This window comes from Pinus tabuliformis, chromosome 3_1, assembly GCF_031772625.1.
Source record: "Pinus tabuliformis cultivar Carrire ecotype Pingquan chromosome 3_1, CPIR1, whole genome shotgun sequence".
In the NCBI taxonomy this organism is placed as follows: Eukaryota; Viridiplantae; Streptophyta; class Pinopsida; order Pinales; family Pinaceae; genus Pinus; species Pinus tabuliformis.
The window spans coordinates 917,289,200-917,298,881 of NC_142301.1; the positions used below are offsets into that span (position 1 = coordinate 917,289,200).

Below are 9,682 nucleotides of genomic sequence, written 5' to 3' on the forward strand. Positions count from 1 at the left end.
TTCATGTTATCTTCACTTTGGCATGTGTCACTTTCACTTTCTTTAAGCCTTTGCAAGTGTCATTTGCAGTTTTCTCTTACTTTTGCAAGTGTCGTCTTGTGGTTAGGAAAGTGTCGCATCTAGTCAAAGGGAGTCATTTGAACATTCTGGAAGAGCAGTTCTGATGCATTCTCCTATACTATTGTGTTTTATATATCATAGGGACATGCATTAGACACATTCCCCAAGTTTTGAGCATTGTTTCACTAGTGTCGTCACTTGTGTCACAAAGTGTATCGTAAGTGTCACACTTGGAGGTAAGTGTTGTTCTGTTGTAGTTTCGATGAGCACATGATGATTTTGAGCAGTAAATGCTTCATTATCAAGTGGTTGATCGTCTATAAGTGTGTGACCATGTTCAAGTCATGTTATGGTCCTCTCTCTCTGCTTTCCAGTCCCACACTTAGTCATTTTCTGAAGATGATCTTTCTTCGGTCAACCTCCTCCCAGTCTGCCCCCTTGAATAGTGCATTGCGCAGTCTCAGGCCTCAACCAACCTATCTTTCCTCTTGGAACTGCGTAATGCACAACCACTGCATCCAAGAACTGTGCATTGCGCAGTCATAGTGCTCAAATGTTTCCTCCTACCCCTCAGAATTGCAAAATTCTTCCTGCCAGCGAGTCTCTTTCTATGCATTACGCAATCCCAATCTGTAGTTTGTCTCACTGGCTCCTTGAACTATGCAATCCAACTGCCTAGTCTCCCTTCAGAACAAGACATTGCACAGTTACAGTAGGCAAGCTTGCCTCACTGTGACCCTCAACTGCACAATCCTTCTTCTCAAACCTCTAGAATTGAGCATTGCGAAGTTGCAAGCCCCAATCCCTCACTCCTGTCATATGGAACTGCGCACTATGCAATCCTTGAGCCTTCCTCCCGGTCCAGTACTTAGTTACAGGCCAGTCAATGATTCTCACGAAGAAAGTTAGAATAGGATATTTTCGGACTAATGTCGTCTGCTCATAAGTGGATTTCACTTGTAGGTACTACATCTTGACATGACATGACATGATGATGCTCGAAGAAGAAGGGAAGGAGACTGTGCTAGAAGACACTTGGGAGTTGTAAAGACAAGATGATCATTAAGAAAGAAGATGAAGGGACACAAGGATTAAAGTTCAAGATCACATAAGGACTCCATATCAACCAGCGTCTTAGAGGATGAAGATGAAGCACATGCAAAATCAGTCATGAAGACATCAAGGGAGCAATGAGAAGAGAAGTTTGGCTTGGCCACATCATCATGAAGTTCCATGTCATCAGTGCCAAGTCATGTCCTACTCAAGTGTCATCACAATGTCATATGATTCAATGTGTCTTTCCATATCATTTGTGAATATGTAATTATCAAACGGAAAATGATAAAATGTAATGTGTGGAAGTCCCAGAGTCATATGTGGAATATGTAAAGTCACATGTGGACAAATTAGTCATATAAAAACTCAAAGGTCATGTAAGAATTTGAAAAGTCATAGTAGAAGCTTAAGTGTCATGAGGGAGGTCAAGAGTCACATAGAAGGTGGAAAGTCACCTCATTAGTTATAAATACACCCTCACAACTCAAGCAAAAGGGCCTTTGGAGTCATACACTTTGGAGAGCTAGCCTTGGCTTCTTTAGCTTAACATAGGAGAGAAGATCATTCTTTGGAGAAGCAAGGAGTGACTTAATGTTCCACTATTGGAGCTAGTGGCTCGCAATTGTAACTGTGTACTTGGATCTTTCACCTAATAATCAAAAGCTCATTGAGACAACACATTTTCATTCATGTATCGTGAATATTTTAAGATTATTCTTTGGATGTTTGCAGTATGTGCTATGTTCATATGTACTAAAGAAATTAAACTATTTCAATGGCTCTGGCGCTTATCTTGTTGAATGTGTGTTGTATTTGCTTTAATGATCATTGTGTCTATGTGAACTACTTCACTAGATAACTAACAAATATTTTATTGCTCTCGTATGCTTCTCTTAAGATAGTACTATTACTTTCCTTTTAGAGACTCACTCTTACTTCCCTCTCTTGAAAGTTTCATATTACACATTGCAATTGGTGCTTCACATTGTCAACTTATTTACTAATTTCAAAGGTTATGTGCATACTCTCTTATATTATTTATTGCGGCCAAGACAAACATTTGAGTAATGGTGGTCGGACCGATACTCCAGATGGAGCTCCTACTCCAAACAATGTGAGGTCAAATTGAGACTTCATATGAGCGAGACCCCCTTGGTTAACGAATTTCTAGCACTGGCAACAAAACCTAAATATAATTCTATCAATATATAAATCCAAAATATGTTCTAGCATATGTACCCTGTCTAAGTTAATTTATTGAAAGATGATTAATCTCTAATAAAGTTAGCTTTTGATTTAGATTTTTTAAAGGATTTAGATTTCATTGAGATTACCATGATGCTTTGAGAATCCTATAACCTTACTCTTTACCTTGAAAACAAATAAATTTCTCTTGCCCGTCTAAGTTAATTTATTGAAAGATGATTAATCTCTAATAAAGTTAGCTTTTGATTTAGATTTTTTAAAAGATTTAGATTTCATTGAGATTACCATGATGCTTTGAGAATCCTATAATCTTAATCTTTAGCTTGAAAACAAATAAATTTCTCTTGCACTTATTATTATAAAGTATCATTTTTCACTTCATGATTATGAAGCTCATCTCACTTTTAAGATATGTTAGTGTGACCTTAGCCTTAATATTGTTATTCTACACTATAGTTATATATAGCCTTGGACATTAGATGTAAATCTATCTCTCAACATATCCATCATGTATTTACTCAATACAACCTAGAAGCCTAAGGCATATGAGAAAACATAGTAAATTATTAGAACTTTTTCATTACAGTGACTTCATTAGAGACTATAAGCAATTAATTTTCCCTTGAAAGTATACTTTTGAAGAATTTGATTCCATTCTAAAATGGGTTATAGATTACACAAACACATTTTGAATGAAAAACAAATAAATTGGTTCCTTGGCAGCTCCTTTATATTTAATAACCAACATTCTCAAATTCATGAATTTTTTTTCAATAAAAATAATTTCTTAATAATACACATTAGTGCAATTATAGATATGAGCAACCATATTAAGCTCTTATTCAAAGACATTATTAGGCACAAAAACAACATAGAAATTAGGAGGGAGCTTAGGCATTAGAATGGAAGTCATCTACCACATGATCTTATTCAAAGACATTATTAAGCACAAAAACAACATAGAAATTAGGAGGGAGCTTAGGCATTAGAATGGAAGTCATCTACCACATTTGTGGATGAGATCCAAACAATAATCAACTTTTTAATTATTTATTTAAAGGGCTCAAACATTAGCTTAAAAATGGATTAACCCCCTCATATAAACACAGGGGTGGACTTGAGGAAGATGGAATTCAAGATGTACATCTTGTAAATTGATCACCAATGAATGATTATATTGATTACTAACTAGCTAAACTTCGCCATTCTTTTCTAGGCTTTATGCACCATTAGTATTAACAAGGCCTTCCCAATATATCTATTCATGTCTTCAAATGCGGTAGAATTCTTTAGATTGATAATTGCTATGTTAAATTTATATGGAAAATTCGAATTGAATACAATATTTTGCGTTATGCAAAGATGAAGACTTCAGATATCTACGCTAGTCTATTTTTTCTAATCATTTTTATAAGATATCTTTGTTGCTCAAACATGAAAACCATTGTTTGAATTGTTTCAAAAGGGGAATTTCACTAGTAGAGAATCTATGGCCCAAAAGAATGGGTGATTCGTGTTCTCACAAGTTCTTAATACTAGCTCACAAATTGATAATAGCACATGGGAATATTTTAAGGAGTTGTTAAAATATTTATGTTGTAGTAAACCTCACATGCATGGAACAATTACTCAACTTTCAGTCAAAAGAGCTCCATATCTTATTGGTCTAACATAATAGGCTTAACTAATAGGTGAATTCTAGTAAACGGGTTTTTGGATGGCCTAACAAAGTTATGAATGAAATGAGAGAGTCAACACAAGACTATCTTGTTTAAAGAGTTTGTGTAAAATGACCCTTAATCATATATTGAGTGCTAGTAGCTAAATGTCTTTCGGATTAATCATATCATTAGGATTTGGTCGACGTTTCGAACCAACTAATTTGGTTCGAAACATCGACCAAATCCTAATGATGTGATTAATCTGAAAGACATTTATCTACAATATGGATCACAAATGTCTTAGATCTAACATTGAGTGCTAGTGATTGTACTCAACATCAATATCACAAAAAAGAAATTTAAGATTAGCTAAGGTGACGAAATCTATCACATTTCCCTTAAACAATGGCTTGTAGTGGGATTGAATTTAAACAATCTAAGATCACTTCCAAAGTCATTTTGCTTCAAATTGCTCTACCTCTTTTTGGGTTGTTGTTTTTGCTAATCCATATGAAGCTTTTATGGGTTGTTGTTCTTGCAAATCCATATGAAGCTTTATGAAAAGTTTTACACCTTAATTTTAAGTTGAGGTTGGTTACCAAGCACATGTGCTCCTCATCATTGGGGCTTATATGCTCTAGATATTGGATCTTAGGAAGCATGGTATATGTAGGGATTTAAGATCTCTTAGATTATGTGGAGACCAGGGAGTAGTAACATTTGCAAGGTAGCATAATCCCTACTATCAATTTTAGATGATCAATATGGAGACTTGTTTGAGACACATTCTTGTCAACATTATGGGGTTGAAACTTCTTTGGATATTACTTATGATATAGTTCTTTCTTTATTGGCTTTCTATCTTCCATCGTGGTTCTAAAATATGTACACCAGTATAAATCCATCTTAACCACAAATCTACTAAAAGCCTAGAGGGATCAAATCTCATTATATGCACACTTTTTTTTAGAATGCAAAACTTGAAAAAAAATTACACGTCAAGAGATTTAATCCTTTTAGTGCTTGATAAATTCATGATTAAGATAGAACTATAGTGGTTTTCTGTCTCTCTCTATATAGACCATGTGTAATTTTTCATATTTTTAAATAATTTATTATTATTAATATATATGAGTTACACATTTTCCTCTTATTAAGAAGTAACTAAATTATTTTACCTTTAATTACTTTTTCCTTTTGAACATTGAAATATTTTACTAAGGTAAACATCAAGACATATATATACACACACATTATCTATATATATAGAGGTATTCAAATAATTTATTTAAGTTTTATATTGAAATATTTATAAGAGAAATATAAAATTTGTTTGTTTGTTTGTTTTGTTTTGTTTTGTTTTTTACTTTATCTATGTAAAGTTATATAAAATTATATTATTTAATATAGATATCGAAATATTTTATTTATTACTCAAAGAGTGAAAGTGAAATATCAACTAAAAAAAGCATAATGAAAATGTGATTATTAATGTTTTATAATGCTTTTAATTAAAACTAACCAAATATGTATAATCATTTATGTTTTTATTATAGCTGACAATTTTTTTCATTTAAAGTATTTTTTTTAAGGGACACATGTCAACTCCAAGTTGAACACGGATGAAATTACACATTACCCTCATATTAGATTGTAGAATGGGCCTCTGCACTTAACAAAAAAACATCCAGGTTGTTATTATGGATTTACTCTGCTTTTATAAAAAAACATCAACATATCAACTAATGTATTCTATTTCTTCTTTCTCTAATAGTAAATGTAATAAAATCATTCAAAAAAATTCATACTCATTAATGGCCGAAAGTTATATCAAGGTATAACAATCATATCAAGTGAGCTTCTATACATCAAAGGCTTAAAGATGATACTCATCTGTAGCCATCATCTTTGGAAAGTTTCTTCAATTTCCAAATTATTACTTTATGAAGATGCAGGCACGCTAGAACAGAAAGAAAAAAAAAATGAACATAATTAAACTCTCAGAAGTTAAATTGGGAAACATTAATCAATGGATAGCTTCAGTCATTTGATGCTAAAAGACCGGAATTACTAGCCTATAAAATATGGTGAAACAATCCATAACACCACGAAGAGGATGGCTCACCAAATTCCTAGCCTATAAAATATGGTGAAACAATCCATAACACCACGAAGAGGATGGCTCACCAAGATCCGATATCTTGAAGGAAACCGAGTTTGGTCAGATAGAGAAGATATGTAGCACACAGCAATATGCTGGCAAATGCCCAATACCTAACATTGTGGAGCTGGTCTGACTAGTTATCCAAAACTTGAGCTATAACAGTGATTCAAATTATGATCCATTTAGTCCAGGAAAAAAAAAAAAAAAATACAAGATGAAACACCGTACATAATGGGACAAAAAAACAATCCATAGGAACATCCTAAAAAATTGAAATGCAAGCTAAACAGTTTTAGAACTTCTTGTTAGAAACTCCTTGTTTAGAGATTGCTTCGGTTAGTGTCAACAATAATGGCAACAAGACCACTGCCTGACCTGTAAATGATGTTAACAATTATAACCCCGTCAATGATCTCTTGAGCAACGATCTTCAAGAGGAACTTGCTGACAGAGGGACTATTACTCTGCAATCAAAATTTCTTGATAATTTGGATTGGTGCTACAAAAAATGCTTTGATAAGTGAAAATATAGCAGCCAACTTCTCACCTATAGAAAGTTTTCCTTCAATTCCTCATCTGTATCATGCGGCAAAAAGTTATATCAGGCATATACCCTGCCTCCATCTGCCCAGAGCCCAGAGATTGTGTCCATGTTTGCATAAATTTCCTTCATTTCTGAGAACGATTTGTCTCCAGTGAAGAATGCAAACACCTTATTATTTACCTCAATCCAGCTGCATCCAGGCATCTTTTTTATCCCTCTGGCTTTCATTCTTTTTCTTACATTTTCTACATCATCCCACATGCCAGCTTCTGCATACATATTTGACAATTGTACATAATGTGCAGAAGCTTTAGGGTCCAATTCAAAAAGATGCTCTGCCACACGTTCTCCTATCTCTATATGATTATGGATTCTGCAGGCACCGAGCAAGGATGCCCACACATCAACATCAGGTTTTATTGGCATTTTATTGATGAAGTCTTCTGCCTCATTAAGATGCCCAGCACGGCCGAGAAGATCGACCATGCAGCTATAGTGCTTCAATGAAGGGGTGATCTGATAGTCTTTACTCATATTATGAAAGTATTTCCAGCCATCATCCACTAGGCCTGCATGACAACATGCAGACAGAACACCTATGAAGGTGACAGAGTTTGGTTTTGAATCAGAATGCGGCATTTGTTCGAAGATTTGAAGGGCTTCCTTGCCATAGCCATGCATGGCATATCCTACAATCATTGCAGTCCAGGAAATTACATTTCGCAAAAGGGTTTCATCAAACACCTTACGAGCATCTTCAATGCTTCCACATTTGGCATACATGTCTACAAGGGCATTTCTCACAGAGATATTGAATTGAGCTCCGTACCTAACGACATCTTCATGGACCTCCTTGCCATGTTGTAAAGATGCCAAGTCAGCACATGCTGGAAGAATACTGGCAACGGTAACAGAATCTGCCTTTACACCTCTCTGTCGCATTTGTCGAAAGAGAACCAAGGCATCATCACTGCAACCATTCTTCACAAATCCTGCTAACATTGCATTCCACGAGACAATGTTTTTCTCAGGCATTTCACAGAAGAGCTCCAGGGCATAATCAACACACCCACTCTGCAAAAACCCTACAATAATTACATTCCACGAGACCAAATTCCTCTCAGGCATTTTCTGAAAGAGCTCCAGGGCCTCATCACTATGCCTATTCAGTGCATATCCGCCCACAATAGCATTCCAAGAGACCACATTTCGTTCAGGCATTTTGTCAAATACTTGTCGCGCATCCTTTACATACCGACATTTGGCATACATATCTACAAGGGCATTACCCATAAAAGCATTGCATGGAATCCCACTTCTAATTATGTACCCATGGACCTCCTTGCCTTGTTCCAGAGCTACCAAGTTGGCACACGAAGAAAGAACAGAGGAAAATGTAACAGAGCTGGGATGCATACCTGCTTCTTGCATTTGCCGAAATACCTCCAACGCCTCCTGAGAAAACCCATTCTGCGCATAAGCTGCAATCATGGCATTCCACGTTACGACATCTCGTTGGGGAATATTCTGGAAAACAGTGCGGGCTGCCCAAATATCTCCATTCTTTGCATATCCTGCAATCATGGCAGTTGACGAGATTACATTCTGTTCAGACATTTCAAAAACTCGGCGGGCATCCGACATGATCCCGCACTTGGCATACATGATCACAAGCTTGGTTTCCAAGAAGTTATTTGGCTTACATCCTGATTCTATTAGGTGGGCATGGACTAGTTTGCCATCTGCCATGGCTTCCATACGAATGCAGTCTTCTAACAGAGAAGCATAGCTGCATAGGTTTGTTCCGATGCCTTGGCGGTGTAAAATTTTCATTCCCTCCTTCAATTGGCTCTGCTCAGACAATCCTGTGGAATCCTCAATTATATCGATTGCCCGAGAGGCGCAGCTATTGTCATGAGGTTCGGCACAGAAGCTAGTTTGAGTTTTGAAAGTAAAGTTAGCTTTGAGAGAATGAATGCTAAGCCTGGAGTCAGGAACGAACAACTCCTTCGTATGCTTCCGTAATAGTTGTAGGAATGCCAGTGCCATTGGCATCCCATAATGTGAGAGGAGCGATTAAAACACATAAAGGCAACAACAAACATTATATTGCATTAGATGCAACAAACACTCGGCTATACATAGAATCCGGGAGTATTTATTAACCGAGCAGATTCAAAGTGGTTACAATAAAAAGGTCTCGGAAACGAGGAGTCCACACCCCATAAAACCTCGGAGCACTATGCTTAAATTTCATATGATGTCACGTCTCACCATCGCCAAATGGAGACATCCCTTAGCATGGTTATCTCATAAATAAATCGATAATTACAAATTATGTACGAGAAGAAACGAAGCACATCATGTGGGAAATTAGATACAATTTGAATGATATAATAGTAAAACTGAACCAAGTGGAATGGTATATAGCTTCTGATTTTGGTACTGATTCCAATGGATATGAGGAAGCGACTGTAGTAATCAATGTAGTTTTTCTCAACACTATCAATGCCAATTTTGCCTTACTGGAGAACAACTCTCATGTTGTTGGCTCTCCATGATCGTCAATTATCATCCTTGTCTAGTTTATGTTTTTCTTAAATTTTTACTACATTGTATGGTGTTTAGTTTATGTTCTGTGGCGTCCTTATGTCAAGATTAGTTATCTCATGTTATCCTTTTGTAAAGGGTGGTCTGGGTCACGTTTGAATATTTGGTGTGAGACATCCTAGTTTTGGGCCAAGGCAAATGTCCACTATGCCCCATTTTTTGCATCTGGAATAGTCATCTTCATGACAAGATTAGTAATAATTTAGTCATCTTCATATGTAATTTTAGTTAGTAATAATCTAGTCATGAAGATGACCAGGAAGGACTAAATATATTAATGATTGGTTTTTATGAAACATATTAATGATTTGGATTTGGATTTTTTAAAGAATATTAATGATTTGGATTTATGCTTAGCTATTTATGCAAGGATATTTTGAA

At 35.7% G+C, this 9,682-nt stretch overlaps 1 pseudogene across 1 annotated transcript; it reads right to left on the reverse strand.

Moving 5' to 3' along the window:
* Positions 1 to 5,774: 5,774 nt before the first annotated feature.
* On the reverse strand, positions 5,775 to 8,937 carry LOC149190692 (pentatricopeptide repeat-containing protein At2g13600 pseudogene; annotated as a pseudogene). Its single transcript, XR_016256013.1, has 2 exons — positions 6,695 to 8,937; positions 5,775 to 6,611 (listed from the first exon to the last, which is right to left on the reverse strand). The product of XR_016256013.1 is annotated as a pentatricopeptide repeat-containing protein At2g13600 pseudogene (transcript).
* Positions 8,938 to 9,682: the final 745 nt, after the last annotated feature.